Here is a 23,068-nt window from a genome sequence, read left to right as displayed (position 1 = left end):
GAGTTGAAGAGGTAAATAAATGTACACTCAATGTTATGAAATTGAGTTTTTTACTGCTCCTCTATTTCCACTTCAATAGTGTAGCATATTAATTATATTTCTATGTTAATCATTAAAAAGAAGGACATAATTCACTTTTAAAGCTACATTTCCACTTATTTGGTCTCCACTTAAGCTTGGATGACAAAAAATACTTGGAATGTCTGCCACCTGGCTTCCTTGTTCATAGCAGACCCAAGTAAATGAGCACAGCACTTTTTCTCACTGAGTTCATATAGGATATCAGAAGTCTTCTTAACGCTGTTCTAGGCACCTCTGTTGATCAGTTGGCAAGTGAGATGAAAGCTTATGCTATCCAGCCTCATATGTAGTCATCTGTTCTTCATAGTTCTTTGTTACTTCTCTTCAGCTGGTACTTTGTACCTTATATTATTAATTAGATACACATTTTAACTTTTCTACTACCCCATAAGTTGCTGGAGAGAAGGATCTGTGCTTGATTCATTTTTGCATTACCCTAGCTCTGCCCTGTGGTTATCTCCAATAACTAACTACTTGTTGGATCAGTGAATAGATAGATACGTCTTCTCATTAGGACTAAGAGGACAGTGCAGAAATTCTATTCACAACCAGGTCTAGGGCTTGTGACTCCCTCCTCAGTGATACTTATCATTATATTCTCTCTCCTGAAATGAATGAAAGCCAACCAGCAATCACAAAATGAAAACTAACAGCACATTTAAACTCATTTCCTGCCCAAACCAGAACAAAGTAGGGGCAATTTGTCTTATGCAAATTTCATAATACAGGAAACTGCCTTCCCTGAGCCAAAATATAATTCAGCTTGGCGTCTTCCTCAGCTTGGTTCCAGCAAGTGTGTGGCACTGAGAGGTTGCATACAAGGGCATGACCTCTGTCCTCAAGGAGTGCACCACCCCTGGGGCCAGAAGATATCCACACAACTAAATAAATTGCCCCAGGCACTTTCTGACCTCATGTCCGACCATTCACTCCCGGCTTACGGGCCTCCTGCTTCACCTGAGGATGCTCGTGTGTCCTGCCCGGGGCTTTTGCCCATCACATCAGGCAGCTATTGGTTCACTCCGCATTCCCCTCTGGTCTCTCCTCAATGTCCCCTTTCTCCCTGGTGACCGTGTCACTCTTCCCTCCTGTCCTACTGTGTTTTTCTCCTTAGCACTTTGTACCGACAGACCCCTTCATGTTAACTTGTTATCTGTCCATTTTCTGTCCACTGTTCTGGGATGTGAGCTCCAGGAACACTGGCCTGTTTGGTGCACCACTGGATCCCCAGGGCCTGGAGCAGAGTTTCTCAGCCTGGGCACTACTGACAGTTTGGACCAGATAATTCCCTGTTGTCGGGGGGCTGCCCTATGCTTTGTGAGATGTTGAGCAGCATCTCTGGCCTCTACCCACTAGATGCCAGTAGCACTGCCCCCTCCAAGTCATGACTTTGGATCCCAGGTGCCTGGGCTGTACGTCCTTGAGAGAGGGATGATCTTGTAACTCAGCATCCTTCACAGCTCCCAGCCCAGCGCCCTATTCACGCTCAATAAATATTTGTGGAAGAATTGAGTGCACGACTCAGCAAATAAAAGTCCGACAGGATAAATGCTGGAGTGGAGTTCATGCAGGGAGCTCAGGATACGCGGGAGGGAGATATTCTGGCAGAGAGGACTTTTAGTGAATTATTAGTGAGTGTCCTGGGCAGCGGCCTGGCCTCGGGTCTCCGTGTGTCTCTGCGGTAGGAAGGGATGCTCAGCTCCTGTACCACTTAGCCCCGGTGTCTGTGGGCGTGGGCAGGGGAGGGGCTGCGGGCAATGCTGCCTCTGCTCAGCCTGCCTCCCCAGCACCCCTCCCCTGGCTTCATCAGAGCAATTCTTTATTCTTCCCCCTCTGCTCCTTTTCCAAATCAGAGGCTTTGAGTCCCGCCTGGTCCTTTGCGCGTTCTACTTCCTGTTTCTTACGGCCCCTGCCTGACTTCCTGACAGACGAGCCCCAGCTTCAGAACTGCCCTAGATGCCTAACCTACATTTCCTTCCCCTGCTGCTCGCACCTGTCAGGCCCCTCCTGGAGCTGCGAATGATTTCTGCCCCGTCCTACAGTGCTGGGTAGATTCCGAGGCCTTGCTCACATCCTCACGTCATTTCCCTGCTCCCCACCCTCCAGGGCTGGGACCCTCCCCACACTGAGCCCAAGACTGGGCTTTCAAACCTTTGCACGTTGGTGGGTCGGGCGGGGAGAGGGGGGGTGTGTTGGCGGGTGGACTTTTCCTCTGTGCTCTCCTTCCTCCTGGCCTTCTCCAAAGGAGCTGCTGTGCTCCTGGTCCCCGACATGGTAGCCCCGACCATTCTGTTGGGACAGGGATTCTCGGCTGCCCTGCTTGCAAGTGATGCTTAATGTACAGAAAGTGAACCTCAGGGGCGCATTTGCTTTCTGGGCCCTGGCAGAGTAAGATGCACTCAAACTAGCGGCTCCATGGCTTATGGCCCTGAATCTTCTCATGCTTTTTTCTGCAGGCACCACTCAGCTGGAACAGTTAGGAGCAGAGCCCCTCCGTGGTGAATTATCTGATTATTTCATACACTGGAGACTCTCTGGTAGCCACACTCACCTGAGAGTTGGGCTGTTTTCTCTCTTGGGTCCTGGGCTGGACCCATGGATGGAGGAAGCAGGCAGCTCTGGGGAAAGGTTAAGTCTTTTTGGCCTCCTCCCTTGTTTGGAACAGAGAGTGTCTGGTCAGAGGCCACAGAGAAACCATTTAACTGGCACCTCAGCTGCTGTGACTGAGGAACCTCCCTGAAATGTTTCTTTTTACAACTTACGTTAGTGTTAGGGCTTGCCTTACAACAGAACAGCAGCAGCAACAAAAACCAAAACCCGTTCGGTCCTCAGCGTGGGCTGGCTGGCGGAGCACTTCCAGAGGAGGAGAGAGAGTCCTGGCCCCCGTTCTGCCTCTCACTGGCCACAGAACCCTCGGCAGATCTCCTGACGTCTCTGGGCTCAGATTACTCCTCCACGACATGGCGATATTCATCCCTTAGTTGCTGGAAGGCAAGGAGCTGGGCCAGATGCTCTCAGGAGACTTCTTACTGCTCTGGGATCTGGGATCCTCTCCCTTCTTCCTCCACTGACGGGCGATTTTTAGTTATGGAACTTCTCTTATGTCTTGGAATCCCATGCACCCCAGCAGGGTTCCTCTCCTGCTCAAAAACTTGCCAGGGTCTTCCTTCCCATCACCCTTGGAGGAGGATTCAGAGTTCTCGCCTGGCCTGAGGCTCTGTGTGGTCCAGCCGGGCTGCCTCTTCAGCCCCAGGGCCCTCCCCCTTGTTTATGGTTTTCCAAGCCCCGGGGGCCCTTTTTGACATTCCCCGAATATGACAGGCAGCTCCCAACCACCAGGATGGCGTCCCCCAGACACCCTGCGGCTCCCTTCCTCACTTCCGTCTGGAGTTTGCTCACTGCCTGAGATGCTTCCCTGATCATTCTGTCCAAAACAGCCCTCCCCTTCCCCACCATTCCGCCCCCAGCCAGCCCTCTCTGTCCTCTTGCCTGGCTATGTGTTCCTTCTTAGGGCCTGTGTTACAAACATACAGTAAGTCCCCTACGTATGAACCTTCAAGTTGCGACCGTTCAAAGATGCGAACGTGCGTTCACATGTCCGATCACATTAGTTACACGTGTCTGGTGTACATTGTCACATGCGTGCATCCTCTACAAGTGGTTGTGCTTTTGTGTACTTTACTGTGCAGTATTGTATAGAGTACAGGAGTACAGTATCTTTATTTCAAGCCCAGGATGTCCAGAAACAAGCGTAAAAGCAGCGGTGATGTAGCTGGTACTGCTAAGAAGCGCCAAGAGAGACAAGAGGAAGAAGAAGTAACTGAAGAACCGAAGAGACTCACGATGCAGGGAATGGCAAGGGGATTTTCTTTATTTGAGGAGGCACTGTTAGTTTTTGAGGCACATGATCCAAACATAGAACGGTGCACGAAGGTTGCAGCAGCCGTTCAGAATGCAATCCAGTGCTACTGTGTCATCTATGACGAGAAAAAGAGCTACTACCCAGACGTCACTGGGTCATTTTTTCAAGAGAGTAGATAGAATTGACTCCAGCAAGGAACCAGAACCTGTGCCATCAACGTCAGGCATGAGTGAAACTGCAGCTTGCCCTCCGTCTCCCATTGCTGACGATCCTGCAGCTCTACCATCTCCCACCTCCTCTCCCTCCTCCAGTCAGTAACTCTTCTTGCCTCTTCAGGCGATGCCAGGCCCTGTATGCCAGCTGTTGTACTGTACTACTGTACTTTTCAAGGGACTGTACTGTAAGATTAAAAATGTTTTATTTTTTGCGTTTGCTTGTTTTTTTATGTATTATTTGTGTGAAAGGTATTATAAACCTATTACAGTACAGGACTATATAGCTGTACAGTATACTACTATATAGCTGGGTACCTAGGCTAACATTGTTGGACTTAACGAACTTGGTCTTGGAACGGAACTCGTTCACATGTAGGGGACTTACTGTATTGGTTCTTTTGTTCCACTCAACTCCATGAGGGCCAGGCTTTCTCCATGGATCACCACAGTACTCCTGGGACCTAGAATTGTTCCCTGTATATAATTGTAGGCCCTGAATAAATTTCTGATGGATTTGCACATATGCTGCAGACCCTGTGAGACTAAGAAATACACGGCTGCTGTGCCCTGAAGTAAGAAGTGTCTGCCTCCGTTGTGGGTTTGTAACAATGACCAGAGTTGCCTTTTATGGAGTGATTACTGTATTCAGGCACGTGTGTTGTCTTAGCCAGTCCTACAGCAGCTGAATGTGGAGATGTTATTAGTGACCCCCTTTTACAGGTGAGGGGCTTAGAGGTGTAAGGGGCAGGTTCTCCACTGGAACCCAAGCCTGTCTGATTCCAGAGCCCAGCATCTCAACCACTGCCCTGTTCTTCTGCTCTTCAATGGGGAAGAAGAGTCAGTGGCTGTCCTTAGGGCTCTCGGACCCAGAGGTGTGCTACTGGGGACCCCTTCAGGACTGAAGGCCACTCCTCGCTGTTTGAAGTGCTGCTGGTACAGCCCCGGGCTTGCAGCCGTCTTCGGAAATTGCCTCTGTTCAGAAGAGTATCTGGGTCTGCGTGGTATCACTTATATGTGGAATCTAAAAAATACAACAGACTGGTGAATACAACAAAAAAGAAGCAGACTCACAGGCAGAGAGAACAAACTAGTGGTTACCAGTGGGGAGAGGGAAATGGGGAGGGGAAATATCAGGGTGGTAGAGAAAAGAGTTATTATGGGATTATGTGAAATCAGGCGTGTGAAACTTTTGAAAACTGTAAAGCACTAAAGACTTTAAAGAATCTTTCATTCAATTAAAAAAAAAAAAAAAAGAGTATCTAGGCCAAAGTCACGTCCCTTCTGTAGGCAGCCCTCACTCAGTGACCGTGAGTCTGCTTCTTTTTTGTTTTATGTCGGGGATATAAAACCTGGGCCGCCACTCACCAGCTCAGGACAGCTCTGAAGGGTCACCCCAGCTTCTGAGCACCCAGTGGGCTGGGCTGAGGCCTCCGTTGAGACTGCATCGCAGCCCAACTTCTGCCACTGCCCAGTCTTGCTTCTCACCTTCCCTTACGTGGGGGCCGAGCCCAAGAGCACTCCTCTGTCTCTGTGTGCCTAAGTCCTATAGATACACCTCCACATGCTCGACTCCATCTGCTTTTCTGCTTCTCAGGGAACCCACCTTGCCACGTGACTCCCCCCTGCATCCCCTCAGAAGTGTCTTGAGTCTTGGAGGGCCAGCATGTGCTGGTTCAAGGCTTGGGACTGTTCACTGGTAGTGATGACCAGAGGGAGGGGACCGTCAAGTGTCAGACTCAGCATGGTTTCTCCTTGTGGTTCTGAGTTGTGATGGTCCACAGATGAGATGAATAACTCTTTGCTGTGAGCCACTGTGAGCCCATTCTGTGGTCTTAGGAAATGCCTGTTGAGAACTGGGAATAAGAGAGGCAGAAATGAAATTGCTCTTTTAAGATTTCACACACAGCCCACCCAGGAGAGGGAAAGACCTTATTTGGGGTGGGCAGTGGGATGTGGCCAAGTGTAATGCATGGGTCACCTTCTGGTTGTTCAATGCTTATGTCCGGTTGCTTCATTTTCAGCCCTGTCCCAGACTCCTTTTAATACTCTTCTAGTTTCCAGCAGGACCACAACATACAATAGATGCTCAAGAAGTGTGGGAAGAAAATCAGTGAATCAGCAGGGAGGGAAGTAATGGGAGAGCAAGCCAAGGGAGAAAGTAGGGAATATAATCTCATCATGGACTTTGGGAGACCCACCCCTTGGACATTTCTCAAACCTCGGTGGAGTGCTCACCCTGCAAAGCCGATGTCAGGGGCTGGAATATCAGATGATTCAGCCGCGGTCCCTGCCCAGAAAATGCTGTGACTCAGCCTTGGGCATGTTCCTTAACGACGGTCTTTGCCTTGGCCGTATTCAGACGCGGTCTGTTAACCTCATGTCACTTAAAGCTTGGGGGGTGATGCCACTGCACCTTCTTACATCTCACCTGCTCATGCCTTTGCCTCGCCTTACTTTACACACCAGTTACATGACTGGACCACCACCACTATTACTGGCTGAACACTCCCCATATGCCAGCTCCTGTACTTGAAGCAGTTTATATACACTATTTAATCCTTACAACAACTCTGTAAGGTAGGCACTATTATTATCCCCATTTTATAGATGAGAGCCTGAAGCTCTGGGAGGTCCATGGTCTCATAGCAAGTGAGTGGCCAGTTGATGTAGCCCATTCTCTTGGTGCTTCTTCATCCGTTGAACCTTCTGGTTCCAGCTCCACACACTGGCTTGTCTTCCCTGTTTTTCCTTTCTCATCTGTGTCCTGACTATTCATGCCCAAATCTACAACTGAGCTGGCTCCTTTTGCCTTTGGGAATGAGAGCGGATCTTCTGTCACTTGTGAAAATGTCCCCTGACAGGGCTTTGGCTGCACGCCCCACCCTGTAGACAGACATTGGGGTTCCCCAGGAGTATCCCAGGAGTCACCGAGATGCTGCCTCCACCTGATGTGAGAGCTGCTCCCACCCTTACAGCACAGAGTAGCAGAGGGTGCCGGAAAGAACTCAAGAAGCACGGTTTCTGCTCCCAGTGGCAGGCAGGGTGGGGTGGTGGTTAAGCATCGGAGCTGTCAGAGCTGACGTTCTGGGTTGACCACCTACCTGCTGAGTGACCTCGGGCAAGTTACTGAACCTCTCTGTGCCTCCATTTCCCCTTCCCCTTCTAAACAATGGGGATTGCAACAGTACCCTCCCCAGAGACTGCTGGAAAGAGTAGCAGAGACGTTGCTTTTAAAGCACTGGTTGCTCCAGCTGATGTGAGGTGAGGGCTCTGTGAACAATTGTTTTTAGCACTGTTCTTAGTATCGGCAGACGGGACATAAATTGAATTTCCCTCTCTCATCTCCCTCCATCCCTTCCTCAATGTTAGTCACCTTCTCCTACCAGCAAAGCCTTGTGCTGGGGAGTGAGAGGCAGAGATGACAAAGACCAACCCAGCCTTGAGCTTACAGAGCCTTCCAAGGAGAATGAGGATTCATGGGTCAGGCTGCCGGGAAGCCTTGGCCTTGAGTCTCGCCTCCACCTCTCGCTGTGTAACTCTGGGACAAGTTGATTTCTTGGAGCCCCAGGTTCCTGAACCTAACAATGGGCTTTACTCGCATCCACCCTAACCCCTCACAGTACTGTCTGGCCACAGTCCAGGGATCCAGCAAACCTCCACCATCTACATACTTTGCAGCAACAGAATTCCCAGGCCCCTGGCATCCCTGGCGTTGACGATGCTGAGATTCACCTGTGACACTTAAAGGACCTGCCCTTAACCCCAGCGGGCGTGCAGAACAACAGAACGGGTTCTCAGCGCCAGCAAATGTGCTCCGAACTGAGCGCCGATAAACGGACCTGGGATTTCTGAATGGGCGTCACTGGCCTGCTGTTTTGCGTTTTATCACCAAAGATTATGGAAGATTGGGAGCTCTTATTTCAGCGGATGCTTTATGGTTTTCATTACTCTCTTGAATCTCTGCATAATTCGCTGGGGTTAGAGATGGAGTGCCTTTGTTTCTTTGTTTGCATTTTTTTTCCTTTCTGTGTAAACCAGTAAAAATCAATAAAAGGCCAGCAAATGAAAGCCCCTCCCACAACAGAGCTTGGTTGAGTGTTGCTTCAGGACCAAGTGGGCCCCCTTCTAGGTCGGGGAACAGTGGTGTGGTTCAGGCTGAGGGAACCTGAGCCTGGGTCTCTGGGCCCTTGGGGATTTAGACCACACCCTGCGTTTACAGATGGGGAAACTGAGACCAAGAATTAGGAAATGACTGTCTGGGGCTGTCTTACCTAGCGTCTACTGAACCCCATTTCCTGAGTCACCTGACAGATTATTTTTGGGTGTCTGCTATGTGTAATTAGCCAGGATCAGGGAGTGGCCTTGTTACTTTGTTTGCGGTTTTCCTTTTTAACACTAAGCCGAGCTGACATTCTGGCACGGTGGTCTCTAAATCAGGGTACACGCGTGAGTGTGCAGGATGATGCACCAGGAGGAAGGAGGAATGTTCCAGAACGCCTCTTCCTCGTCATTTTTTTCTCATCCTTGTGGTATTTCTATATTTTATGTCTATTTTATAATGAACTGTAGAACAGAGTAGTACAGCAGTGATTAGGATAGTCTATGATTAAATATGTATTCATATACTGGAGAGGTACCCTCAAGAATTATAGGGTAGATTCCATATGGACTTGAGGACACAGGGAGTGGGAAGGGTAAGCTGGGACCAAGTGAGAGAGTGGCACGGACATATATACACTACCAAATGTAAAATAGATAGCTAGTGGGAAGCAGCCGCATAGCACAGGGAGATCAGCTCTTGGTGCTTTGTGTCCACCTGGAGGGGTGGGATAGGGAGGGTGGGAGGGAGACGCAAGAGGGAGGAGATATGGGGATGTATGTATACGTATAGCTGATTCACTTTGTTATACAGCAGCAACTAACACACCATCATAAAGCAATTATACTCCAATAAAGGTGTTTAAAAAAAAGAAGAATTATAGGGTATATGATCAAAAAAATTTGGAGACCATTGGTTTAGTGAATGGACGGCCGTCCCCAACCATGCTAATACAGCCTCACCCCATTACTCTCTTTCCCTCTCCTCTGCCTTTGTCTCATCGTTCTCCCTGACATTATATTATATTTTTGTTTCTTTCTTATGCGTCTCCTGCATTAGAACGTCAGGTCTGCATGGTTAGAGATTCTGGTTTGCACGCTGCTGTCTCCCCAGCACCTGCAAGGCTGGGCATGTAGTAGGCATGCAGTAAATATCTGCTGAAACAAATGAATGGTTGGGGAGCCACTGCAGATGGGTGAACACACATGCCCACTAGAGTGGGCTACACACAGGGTTTGGGGGAGTGCAGGGTCCTAGGAGGACGCCAAGGGAGCACCTGACCCAAGCCTTTGGGGAAGCTTGCTAAGCTGGAACCCTGAGCTGGAACCTGCAGAGTAAGAAAGGAGTTGGTCAAGAAAGATGAGAGCTCCAGGTAGAGAATGGCAAAGGCAAATGGCAGAAACAACAAAGGACAGGGTCTTCCAGAAGTTTCCTCGGGACTGGAACTTAGTGTGTGCATCAGGGAATGGCCAGAATGAGGCTGGAAAGGAGATTAGATCTGATCACCAAAGACTTCCTCATCGTGTCAAGGAGTTGAGGCTGTATCCTGAGGGCAAGTGAGAACTATTCGGACCTCTGTGTGGTGTGGAGCAAGGACTTAGCAGGCAGACTGCCTGGATTCTCATCCTGGCTCTGTCATTTAGGCAAGATATTTAACCCCTTCTGCCTCCACTCCCTCATCTGTAAAATGGGGATGATAATTAGGACCAGCTGCAGCAGGGTGATGTGAGGACTAAATCAGCTAATTCATGTTAATCACAGAGCTTGTTCCTGGCGTGGAATAACTGCTCTGCAAGTCTTACTTATTATAATTCATTCAACAAATATTAACTGCATATCCTACTGTTCTCCAGGCTGGGGTTACATCGTGACCAAATTATACATAAACCATCCTGGCATGGAGCTTGCATTCTAATTAGGGGAGAAAAATAATAAATGAATAAATAAACAGGAACAAATCAGCCAGCGATAAGACTAAAGGGAGAATTAGAGCAGGGATGTACAGAGGTGCAGGGGGCTCCCTTGGGTTTGGTGTCCAGGAAGGGCCTTCAGGAGGAGGTGACTTATCTGCAGTGAGATTGGGTATATGCGAGGGCCCAGAAGAATCAGAGTGTTGGAGATGAAGCAGGGGAGGGGGAGGGAGGCCAGCACCTGGTCTGTGAAGGTAAGGGGTTCGGGTAGAAATGCACTGGAGGGCTTAGGAGGTGATGGGATTTGGCTCCTTTTATTTTTTTATTTTTTTCCATTTTAGAAGTTGTTTAATGAATAATTTGCATATGTATTCTCATGTAGAAGTGAGTACAGGTTTCACATTTGACTTTATCAATTAATAGAGTCTAATATTAACATTGTCAGACTCTTTAGTACATTTTAAAATCACTAATCATGTCTTAAGTTGAAATCTAGCTGTAAAATAATATATATATTTTTTAAGTATGAAAACTTTACTACAAGGAAAATAGCACATGTATTTTACAATAGCTATTAAATATCTCAGTTTAGTCAGTCCTCCCTATCCCCTTTTTTTTAAACATCTTTATTGGAGTATAATTGCTTTACAATGTTGTATTAGTTTCTGCTGTATAACAAAGTGAATCAGCTATACGTATACACATATCCCCATATCTCCTCCCTCTTGCGTCTCCCTCCCACCCTCCCTAACCCACCCCTCTAGGTGGTCACAAAGCACCGAGCTGATCTCCCTGTGCTATGCAGCTGCTTCCCACTAGCTATTTTACATTTGGTAGTGTATGTATGTCCATGCCACTCTCTCACTTGGTCCCAGCTTACCCTTTCCCCTCCCCATGTCCTCAAGTCCATTCTCTACATCTGATTCTTTATTCCTGTCCTTTTGGCTCCTTTTAAAAAGACGCTTGTGGCTGCTGCCTGAACTCATTGCAGAATGGGAAGCAAAGATGAGATGGAGAGGAAGATGTGTTTATCTGTGTCGCTCTTGCAATGGCACTTGGCCTGCCATTGCTACCAGTGCCCGTGTGTTGTCTCCCTGACCCCGTGTCATGCTCTGATGCTCATTCAGGCAAAGATCTGAATGTCGGCAATAGCCTACTTAGTGGCTCTTGGTTTGGGGCAAGATCAGCCAGCAAGTGAAAGCCACATTTGGGGCACAGACCCACTCCTGAAGCTGGGGTCTGTAGGACTTCCCTGCTCCTGCATGTATAGTTGGTCTGAGACTGTCACCCTCTCTGGCGTGTCTTCTATCCACAGCTCTGACTTCTGCATTTGTCCCTGGTGACACTTTGCCTCTTGGGTTTTGGGAGGCCACCAGCTGCAGGGAGTAAATGAGCAGTCCCCCGGGTCAGGGCCTGCTTCCACTCCTGCTGGCTGGGTGACCTCGGCAAATTCCTTAACCTCTCTAGACCTTAGTTGCCTCTGTAAAATGAGGATAACAATAGGGGTAACCACTTCACAACGTTATAAGTGAGTTACAATTTATAAAGCCCTTGAAACAGGGCCCAGCGCAGAATAAGTGGTCGGTGAGTATTGTATTTGCTATTACTATCAGTATTATTTTCCTACCTATTCAAGGGGAGAAGTGCCTGTTCTCTGCCTACCTTTCAGAGATGGCTATCGGATTAATGTGATAATGATTGTTGACTGTCTGGAGTTTTGCAGAACAAAGGCACTGCATAAATACACATGATTATCATTGTCATCTTTATGCTTTGTGGGCAGGCCAATTGTGTGGTTCGTTGATTTACGGAAATGGCACGTCCCTAGTTGATCTGAATCAGTGAAAAGCAAATTTCAGACAGTTCAAATAACAGTATCTTCCATGTGCTCCAGGTCTTTCATTCTGAAAGCTTCTAGAAGGCTGGTAAGGAGGAACAGCAAGAGGACACCCATGCAAGCGTCACTCCTAGCATCTAGGCATCACTTCCAGCATCCAGGCATGCACACATCCATTTACCATCGACCCAGTGATTAGCGTCAGGCTCAGGCTGTGGTGGGCTTGTTGGCCCCTGCACCCCTGCACGCCTGCAGTCCCTCTAGGAGAGAAAAGACAAACATACACCTTGTAGAATTGGCCATAGCTAAGAGCTAATGTGTCTGGGGTGCTTGCAGTGTGACGGGCTGTGTTCTGAAGACTTCCTATGTATTGATGTGTGTGATCTTCAATGTCCCATGACAGAGGATTTCGTTTTACGAAGGAGAAGACAGAAAGGACTTAGGCGTAGGCTCATGTAGCCAGGAAGGGTGAAGCTGGGTTTTGAACTCAGGCAGCCTGGCTCCGGAGGCAACTATGTCCTTAACTAGCCCGAGGCCATTTCTAGCCAAAAACAAAAAGCCCCCAGGTCTCAGTGGGCGGAGGAACAGGTTGCCTGGGAGCCATGGCACTGACCCAAAATTGAGGTTCTGGTCGGGTTTCCTTGGTTTCCAAAGTGCATCTTGGGAGGTGTCTTAGGTTGGGTTTCCTGGAAAGGAGACTCTCGGATTTGCCTTCAGGAGGATGGGTGGAGCGTGCTCCTGGGATCATCAGGGGAAGCAGAAATGGACAGATGGGGAGGTGGAACTGCAGTAGAGGTCTCTGCTTGTGCCCTGGGGAGCTCCAAAGCTGGAACGTCCCTTCAGGACTGTTCCCAATTCAGGGAAGGGGGCCAGGCCATTGTACCTCCACGTGGACCAGTCATTAGACACAGCTGTCCTGTGCTGGAACATGATCGTGGGCGAGGCCCTTCCTTATGCTGAGCAGTTCCTGGAAAGGGTTTCAGCAGCTGCGGGCAGGGTGCCTTGAATCTGAAAAGGGGGCCTTGGGAGGAAGCCCTACAGACTCCATCTACTACATGAGGCATTACTGACTCTGACCAATTTTGTATCTTTTATTCACTATGGAGTCACTGCGGAATCAGGAGTCATAACCAGAAACCAAGAGAATAGCTTGGACATTGTGTCTTTCTCAGCCCTGTGCTGCATCACCACGTCATGCCATTTCTCCTCGGGCACATCCTTCCTTGCCTCCACTGCTCCCCATCACCATCCTTGGGCTGGGTTCAGCACTTCTCCCTGGACTGGATGTAGGCTCCGAAGCTTACTGGGCAATGGGAATAAGCCCAGCCTTTCGGGGGGGTGATGTGCGTTAGTGGGATAATGAATAAAGCTCTCCCAGCCCAGGGTCTGGCACGTGTACAAACTCCACACTAGTTATCTCTCTTCCTTCCTCGAAGGCAACCTTCCTTCCTCCCTCCCTCCCTCCCTCCCTCCCTCCTTCCTTCCTTCCTTCCTTCCTTTCTCTTTCTTTTTATTGTTCACTCATTCCACAGCTATTTACAGAGTAAGTGCCAGGTTCTGGGATACAGCAGTGAGAAATCAGGCAATATGGGCTGTCTTCATGGCGTTTACCTTCTCCTGGCAGACAAGTTAACACGTGGGATAATTTCCAGCAGTGGTGAGTGCCGTGATGAAAATAAAGCAAGGTGTTGGGGGTAGTGACTGGACGGCCTCTCGGTGACAGAGACAAGTTTGTGGCTTACACATCTTTGCATTCCCTGCTGCCTAATGCAGTCTCCCCTTACATGATAAATATTCATTATTTGAGTGTAGCTGAATGATAGGCTGGCTTAACTGTCATTGTCAAGGTTGGGAAGCCTGTCTTCCCTTCCTGCTGGCTAGGGTGGGGTTCCACAAAGCTGCTCTGGGGGTGGGGTGCCTGCTGACTCGGCTGTCCTCTGCCTGGCAGGGCTGAGATGTTCCTTGGAAAACCTCCCACCTTGGTCCTTGCCCGAATACCCTAGAAGTGAGGATCAGAGCAGCTCTGCCATGAAGACAGCTCTTGGGGCCTGATGGCTACACATACCCTCCCTACCACCCTCCCCAAGGCCAAACAGAAGTTGGGCAATTTTGTGAGAATGGGCGTCCTCTGCTGTTTCCTGCTTCTCGCTGGCCTGGAATGCCTTGTGAGAACAGCCCTGCCCCTACCCTCCTGCCATCCCTAGCCTGAGCCCAACCTAGCCTGAGCCAGGACCATGGCAGACCCGGAAAAGGGATCCTGGGGGCTTTGAAGATTTCATGGAGTTTCACAAAACCAGGTTTTGAGTCAGAACTCTGAGTTCTGATTCTGATTCTGCTGTGTGGTTCTCTGGGTTTTAGCCCCTCATCTGTAAAATGGGGATAAGGTGAATACAGCCTTACCTGCCTCCCAAGGTGTTCTTTCCTGCCTCAGTGCCTTTGCACAGGCTCTTCTCTCTGCTAGAATGCTCTTCCTCACCCCTTTCCCTTTTACCTAATGGAGCCCATTCCTCCTTCAGGTCTCAGTCAATCATCACACCTGCCTAACCGGGTCAGTTCCCCATTATCCACTCTCATGGGCCTACACAGAGCTGCATTCCTTCTCTTGGTCACTGATCAGTTGTCAGCTGGCATTTGTTTGTGGGATTCTTGGATCAGTGACATCCTTATTTGCCCCAATGAAGGCAGGCACCTTGTTGTCTTGTCCGTGGCTATATCCCCAGCATGCAGCAGAGTGCTTGGCGTATAGTAGATGCCCAATAAATGTTTGTTGCTGAATGCCTATTCAGATGAGATTATGTAGGTGAAGACCTTTGTAAATGAAAAACACTAAACAAAAGGGAGGTGTGTTATCAACAGGATCGTAACATCGACCTGGGGGAAGCATCTCAATATCTTCAGGGGTTTGGGTAGTTCTTCTAGAACCTAAAAGAACACTTGTCCAACTCTGTCTTGTGTCAGCCTGTGCTCAGTGAGCTGACAGTACTGACCAATCATTCCTTGGCCCTTGTTGCAGACCAGGCGAGGGGAGGTGTTCCCGAGGCCCTGGCAGATCGGCTTGCTAAGCCTCTCCCTGCTCCATCCTTTGACTGCAGCCGCCACACACAGTTTTCTAATTGTATCATGTCACAGTGATATCCTTGGTATGTCACAGCAGCCTGGGCCTCCCGGGGTGGGAGGCTGAGAAGTCAAAGGAAATGGAAAGTGTGTGTGTGTGTGGTGTGGTGTGGTGTGGTGTGGATAAGACAGGCAGCTGCATTCCAAACCCACGTTAAACCTTCACATCTTCGCAAGCCCGATCCTGCAGACAGGGTTCTTCTGCCCCTCTTGATATTAGGCAGTCTCTGTCCCTAAGTCAGTGAGTATCAGTGAGTACTGTGTGTCAGGTGCCTGACTAGGTACGGAGGACTCCCTGGTGACAATACAGGCAGGATTCTTGCCAGCTTGCAGGGGACTATTCAGTGAGAAGACAGATGTTAAAGGAATCACCAGATGTAGTTGTGATTTGGTATCAAGGTATCAAGTGTTCCAGGTGCTGCAAAGAAAGGTGACAGGGTAGGTGCGTTGTTTTTAAGTTCATCCATTCATTTGTTCAACAGTCTCTTGAAGCACCCACTCTGCCAGGAAGTGTGTTAGATTAATAAGCACATTTCCTTCTGGAAGCTTCCTAGACCACCAGGCCAGAGTAATAACTCCCTTTTCTCTGAATAGCCCACATCACCTGCATCTCCCATTTGAGACTTGGGAACTTTTGACTTATGCCAATTAGCACTGATTTAGCACTGATACAAGCATGCATATATATTGAGAACAGTCAACATATCAGGCCCTAAGTTCTGGGAGATGAAGATGTGTAAGAGCCTTTCCTGTCCTCCAGCATCTTGTACAAGAGCTTTGTTGCCTTTTTCGTGGGTTTGGTTTTTATTCCACCAAAGAGTTTGAGGATCCCTTCTTCCTTCTCTTCCTCTTCCCCCTTCTCCTCTTCCTCCCTCCTCCCCCTCTTTTTCTCCCCTCCTCCTCCCTTCTGCTGAAGGCCTGGCCCAGCTGTTCTTGAGCCCTTGAAGGCCTCTGCTGGGGGCTGGGTGAGTGTCATCTGTGTAGCACCGAAGGGTCTCCTTTGCTGAGTGTTCCTTATCTTCCCAACGTCCATTTCCTGGATGGCCCCAGGGCTCTATTAATAGATATAAAGTGCTTTGCTCAGTGTCTGGCGCATAGTCAGTACTGATCATGTTGGTGACTAGGGTGATGGTTATTAGGAACCAAGGTTTCCTCTTCAATTCTTTCATGGATACGTTCATTTAACAAAGATCAAATAGGCTTCTCAGATCTTGTGTTCCTTGGGGGAAAAGCATTCAGTGTTTATGTTTTCCATGTTGGAGTGAATCAACATTAAACATCAGAGTTCAACTTTTTGGATTTCCTTTTTCGAAGAAACAGGCATGGGCTGCAGATGAGTATTAACCCATGGTAACTGGGGCTACACCTCTGTACCTTGGACCTCACAAGCCAGCTCTGTTTGCATGCTTGGGGATGGAAAATGGAGCCAGAGGGTAATGGAATTGACCTCAATAAATTTGCAACAATATTTGGGAAAATTTTTTTAATTAAACAAAGACTCTTCAAAGAAGCTGCATCATTCAAGCTGTAACTCCCTACTTCCTCCAGTCTTTTCCCCATAATAGCTAACAATTTTTATTTCTTATGTACCAGGCATTTTGCATCTTTTATCTCATTTACACTTCCAACAACCCTATTTTTCTGTTTTACAGGTAAGAAAACTGAGATATAAGCAGGAATTCTTCCCAAGGGTCACATAGCATATAGATGACAGAGCCCGGACTCACACCCAGGCAGTCTGACACCTGAGACTCCACACTTCCCCACAGTGACATTCTGCCCCCCAACAAGAACCTGTTAGCTTACAGATTCTGAAACTGGCATGGCAGTTGTCTCTCCTCAACTGGCAGTTGAGTTGGATCTCCTCACATGGTCCTGTCCAGAGTGAATATTTTGGTTATCAATTGCTACATAACAAACTACGCAAACTATAGTGACTTAACAGTGTCTTATCTCTGGGAGTTCTCGGTGTTGTCTGGGCTCAACTGGGTGGATATTCTGCTTCAGTGATGTCAGCTGGGGCTGTGGTCAGCTGGGGGCTCTGCTGGACTGGCACCTCTAGGACAGCTCACTGATGTGTCCAGTATCTTAAATCTGAGGTCAAGTGGGATGCTGGGACACCTGGGGTGTGTGTCTGTCTGTTCCCCTCCCCTCATAGAGGCCTCTTCATGTGGCCTTGCCACGTGGTCCCTCCACATGGTCTTTCTAGCACAGTGACCTTCTTTCTACCACCATGACCTTCTTACATGGTGGTTCAAGACTCCCAAAAGCTCAAAAGCAGAAGCTGCCAAGCCTTAGTCTATGGCCAAAGTCCTGTCTAATTCATTGTGGGAGGAGACTAAACAAGGGCATGACATTGAGAGGGATGGTCTTTACGGGGCCACCTTTGGAGCCCAGCTAGCATGGTCAGGCTGGTTAGTGCTGACATGGTACTTCTGAGGATGGAGAGAGAGTCCAAGGACTGATGACCTCAGATGATGCTTCTTGGAGGCAGTGGGACTTAACACTGGACCTTAAAAAGTGATCGGGATTTGGAAAGAAGTCTGAGTCCAGGGTGGTGATCATTGAACTTACATAACATGTGCTACAGAGGGCACTTGTAGCTGTATATGAATTAATTCATTTAACCCTCAAACAACCCAAAGGACTGAGTGCCACCATTACTGCCACTTCTCAGATGAGGAAATTGGGGCACAGAGAAGTTGTAGCTTGGCCAAGTACATACAGCTCCTAACGTCATGGAGCTGGATTCAAACCCAGTCAGGCACCCAAATCGGGATCCTAATCATCAGGCTTTACCGCCTCTCATAAGGCAGGCTGGCTTTAGAGGGAGGTCCTTGGCGGGGGGCGGGTCGTGGGTAAACCAGCTTGACCAAAATATTAAGTGCTTACAGGGGAGGAATGGGCAGAACCATACTCAGCACTTAAATAGCGTCCGATTAATTCCTGATTAATGCCTGTCTCCTCTGCAAGACTGTACACTCCCTGAGGGCAGGAGTCACATCCATTGATGAGCCAAGTCCAGCGCTGGTCACACAGGAGGCACTTAATACATGTTTACTAGAGTGAATGGAAGTGTAAAGTATAGGTTGTGTTCACAGGGAAAAGGTCAGTCCTTTTTTCGGGTATCAGAAAGAGTTTCTCTGCTCCGGGGGAGGTCTTCCTCCCGGGAGGAGCCCTATTACAGACTCATGGTGGACGGGTCACCAAAAGGCCCAAGGAAGATGGCGGATGGAAAACTGTGAGGTGGTTGGCTCTTTCTGGATTTGGCCTTCAGAACAAGAACCGTCGGTGAGGTGAAAGAGGAGGCAGGTGTGCAGGATGTGCCCATCCCAGGTCCCCGGTGGTGCCTCTGCAGCAGCCATTGAGGAAGCTGGTGATTGGCATGTAGGTGACTCAGGAAATGCTTCCTTGAGGGACGCTGGGGGCGATCGGGCAGCCATGGGAGCTCCTGCTCTGCAAAATGCGATCATCATTCCTCGTCTTAAAAATAAATCTTCTGTGGTTTTCTAATGAGGTCACAGGAAGAATGCTCTGTGCTTTCTAGTAGGAAGGGTGAGCAGGGCAGGGAAGACGATCTCTGAGTCTCATTTCACATCTCAGGCAGAGGCGCACAGGGGTGTGTAGGTGCCGGGGAGATGGAAATCCAGAGGCATCTAGAGCCTCCCCTCAACTCGTGCACTATGGAGCAACAGGGGCAGGAGACAAAGAGCTCTGAGTGATGACGGGGACCCTAGGCTCTAGCATTTACAGTAGTTTCCCAACAGCACTGACTGTGGCCAGGCAAGGTGGGATGCCCTTCACGGAGGTGATGTCATTTAATCTTCGCTGCAGTCCACTCCACTTTACAAAGTCACACCTGTCGTGTGTCTGGGTCATAGTAGGTGCTCGGTAAATGCAAATGAATGAATGATAAAACCAAGGCGCAGAGAGGTGAATTCACTTCCTCAAGGTTGCACAGCCAGTAGGGTTCAGATTCTCACCCAGGGCCGCCTGACTCCAAAGCCAGGGGTCTTAACCATGGCTCCATCACGCCCTTTTTTGCAAAGAACTTCCGCACCGTTGCTTCTTGAAGCCCCACAAATAACCCCCCAAACTGGGATTTCCCCAGGCAATTTGTATACATCATCTTATAAAATTCTTCCAGTAGTTGTTGGACAAGGCCCATACTGGCTCATTTTTTCAGACGGGAAAACTAAGGCTTAGAGAGGATCATCCACTTACCCAGGGTCACAGAGTAATAGGTGATAGAATTCCAGAGTCGAACTAAGTATTATAAAGACATTTCATTAGGGAAGTTTGCATCCTGTTAGCTTAGTTCTTCCTCCTGGACCAAAATTTCTGTCTGTTCTGACCCCAGCCAGCCAGGTAATGGTGGGTACAGCATCACTGCATTAAGACCACTTGAGGCTCGAATGAGGAAATGAATACCGATGTGCTTCTGTCAACACTCAAGTGCTATTCAAATGTGAGCTGGTTTTTATAGCCTGACTGTCAGGAAATGGGCTTTCGAGCCAAACCATGGGGTTCACATCCCAGCTCTGCTACCAGCGGTGTTACTTAACCTGTCTATGCCTCCTTTTCTTCCTCTGCATGATAATACTACTTTCCTTGTGAGGCTGTTGAAGTTAGTTAATGCATGTGAAGCATTTAGAACAATGTCCGGCACAGAGCAAGCTCTCAGTAAGTGGCAGCTCTTGTCATCTTCACCATCATCATGATCAAGAACATTATTATCCCTCAAAATACAGGTGGGCCGGGGCTTCCCTTGGGGTAGCGTGAAGGCTCCCAGCAGAGCCAGCGCAGCCCTGCGGTCAGCCCTGGAGGCCGCTCTGGGCAAAGGTCCAGGGGCTTTTACCAGGACTCTTGTTCTTACCATTATGTTTTACTCTCCTCTGGCCTTTCTGTGGAGCCCTGAGCTCCGCCCACCTGCACACCTGGCCCAGCCCAGTCTCTGACCTAGGTATTTGCCTTTGCAGCCCCCCTGCCCCCCATCAGCAGGTGGCATCTGGAAGTGCTCCTGTTGTCCTCACCTGTCGGAGTCCCAAACACCCACCTGCACCTGCATTGAGCTTTAGTCCCTGCCCCACTGGTTTACCTGTTCGTATGCTGCGGCTTCCTGGCTTGGCCTTTAGGTCACCTGCTAATGCTGTCTAGAGGTCTAGGTTATTTGCCTGTGGCCGTGACACCCCCTCCCATACACACACACCCCTGGGATTCACCTGTGCTGCTTGCACGCCTAGCCAGTAGCTCCAAACTGGTTTGTTAAGTGTGTTTATTGAACACCTACTCGGTGTACTGTTTGAAGCCAACTGTCTGTGCCAACAGTGTCCAAGCATTTCCTCAATTGCAAACACCCCCCTGCTCGGGTGGGTGCTGCCACCCACCCATCAGAGGATCTTTCTGTGTATGTCCATGGCCTCCCTAATCGGCCATACTCCCGGGTGCCGTGGGGATGCCGACCACCCCCAGCAGGGCCAGCCCTAGTCACTTCCCTCACTCCAGGCCCGTCCGTCCCCAGCTGCCTTTCCTCTCATACCCAGTGTCCTTTAAGTTCCCATTTTTTCCCCAGAAGGGAGCCAAGGCACAGAGAGTGTAAGTAATTCACAGAAGGCAGCACGGAAACCACGTGTGGGGCAAATGGATGGTGACCAGAGACACTCAGATCACGGTGTGATGGGCACCAGAGGGCTGGGCCGGGAAGGATGCTGAGAATGATAGGACCAGGACCTGGGCACTCTCCCAAAGTGGGCAGGGAGCTGTGAAGGTACAGGCGTGGCCAGAGCAAGCAGGTGTTTCCTCTTAGCTCGCCACTCCAGCCGGACCTCATCCTGCCTAAAACCTGGGAGGTCCTGGGCCAAGCGTGCCCAGCCTTTGCATTTCAGACCCTTTACAAGCCAACCCAACCTCTCTCTGCCTCTCCTCTTTGTCCTCTGCATGTTAATAATACTTTCCTCGTAGGGCTGTTGTCTTGTTTTAATAAGTTACTGCATATGAAGAATTTAGAACAATGCCTGCAGCTCGTGTGCTCTGCCCCACCTTCTCCCCAGCCTCCTGCTTCTTGTGTAAGTGTATGCCCTGAACTTTGCCCACCCGTGTGGAGTTAGATCCAAGTTCAAAGTCGGCTTGCCTTGTGGGCTTGGGCAAATCTCTTCACCTTCCCAAACCGCAGCTTTCTCATCTGTACAATGGGGGCGCTTCTAAGACTGCTGTGAGGACCAGATGAGGTAATGCATTAAAAAGGCCCGTTCAGCCAGCTCCGCAGACTGTGGCCAGCATTCTGCGGAGCTCTGCATTTGTAGCAAAACACAAGGTCCCAAGCTCCGCCCTCCGGGGAGGTGGACCCGAACTAAATAGTGTGACATGGATGATTTTTTCACACGATGAATTTTAATTTTATTTGCTTTGGGATTAATGTTCTTTTCAGTAATTAACAACACAGAGTATATAAAACCCCCCAATAGAATTAACAGTAGTTAATAATTTCTCATATTTGCATGATTTTCTCAGATAAAAGAAGGAATACATTTTAGTAAGAGCTGAAATCCCTTTTGTTAGCCACACCCCCAGTCCTTCCCCCTTCCCTAGAGGCAACTATGATCTTGAATTTGGGGCAAGTCTTCCAATCTGTCTTTATACTTTGCTCTCTGTCTCTGTGTTCATAAATCATGGATGGTCTTTTCTGTGTTATATTTACAATATATAACATCAAACTGTAGGTGATATTCTGCAACTCAGTGTTTTCACCCAGTATTGTGTTTCAGATACATTCATGTTGAAATGTTGAGTCGCTCATTCAATTGCTACATGCTATTCCCTCAGTTCCCCACCTTTGCCCTCTCCCAGCGCTGTCAGTGATCAGGCGGGTGTGCGTCTCTTCTGGCTCCCATGGGAGGTATTCCTAGAGGTAGAATTGCTGAATCACAGGGCGTGCGCGTTTGCAGCTTGGCTGGCCAGTGCCAACTTGTTTTCCCAAGTGTTTGTACCGATTTACTGTAGCAACATATGAGAGTTCTTGTTTCTCCACATTCTCACCGGTGCTTGGTATTATTAGACTTTTTAATTTGTGCCAATCTGATCGGATGTGGAATGGCATCTCATCCTTGTCTTCATGGGCACATCTCTGATCACTAGCAAGTTGGACATGATTCTAAGCTTTCTGAATATTCGGGTCTCCTATTCAACAAAATACCTGTTCATATTCTTTACCTACTTTTTTTTCCTGTGGGCGTTCCTGATACATCTTGGGGACTGATTCTTTATCTGTTGTGTATTTTGCAAATGCCTTTTCCCAGTGTATTGCTTATCGCTGAGCCTTATTCATTAGGCTTTTTGTCATGCAGAAGTTTTTAATTTTGTTATGGTCAAATTGATCAGTCTTTTAGGATTACAACTTTCTTGTCTTGATTGAGATCTAAGATTGTAAAGTTGCTCTCCTATGTTTCCGCCTCATAATTTTGAAGTTTGTTGTTTTAGTTTCACGTGTGGGTGGTTGATCCATTGGGAACTTATTTTCATGTGTAGTGTGAGGTAGGGATCTAATTTAATTTTTTTCCCCTAAGGAAAGCCATTTGTCCCAGCACTGTTCTGTAACACCACCTCTGTTCTATACTGAGTTGATATGTTTATGTGGTCTTTTTCTTGGCTCACTATTTTGTTCTCTCTATCTAGACGTAAAGTATTACTTAATCATAATTGTGGCAAATGCCATCATAGAAAAGCCCAGGATGCTATGAGAACATGCAGCAGGGGGATTGGCAGGCCCTTCTTTCCTTTGCTCTATTCTGCTGCTTTCTTAGCTTTTATATGAGTTACGGACCTCTTCATTACACAGCCTAATCGTCTTATGTAAACTGTCTGCCCTGACATGGGGGTGGGGCTGGAGTGGGAGAAGAAAGCCTGACCCACTGAGCAGTGACAGATGCCACACCACCCTGGGTGGCTGTGTGC

The 23,068-nt window shown here is 48.7% G+C and overlaps 1 protein-coding gene across 3 annotated transcripts in view; it reads left to right on the top strand.

The window, feature by feature from the left end:
* The window catches only part of ABTB3 (ankyrin repeat and BTB domain containing 3), a 310,593-nt gene that overhangs the window by 47,463 nt on the left and 240,062 nt on the right, over positions 1-23,068 (top strand). The window lies entirely within an intron of this gene.

The sequence above is a fragment of the Eubalaena glacialis genome, chromosome 11 (genome assembly GCF_028564815.1).
Source record: "Eubalaena glacialis isolate mEubGla1 chromosome 11, mEubGla1.1.hap2.+ XY, whole genome shotgun sequence".
Lineage (NCBI taxonomy): Eukaryota > Metazoa > Chordata > Mammalia > Artiodactyla > Balaenidae > Eubalaena > Eubalaena glacialis.
This window is presented reverse-complemented; position numbering and strand designations above follow the sequence as displayed.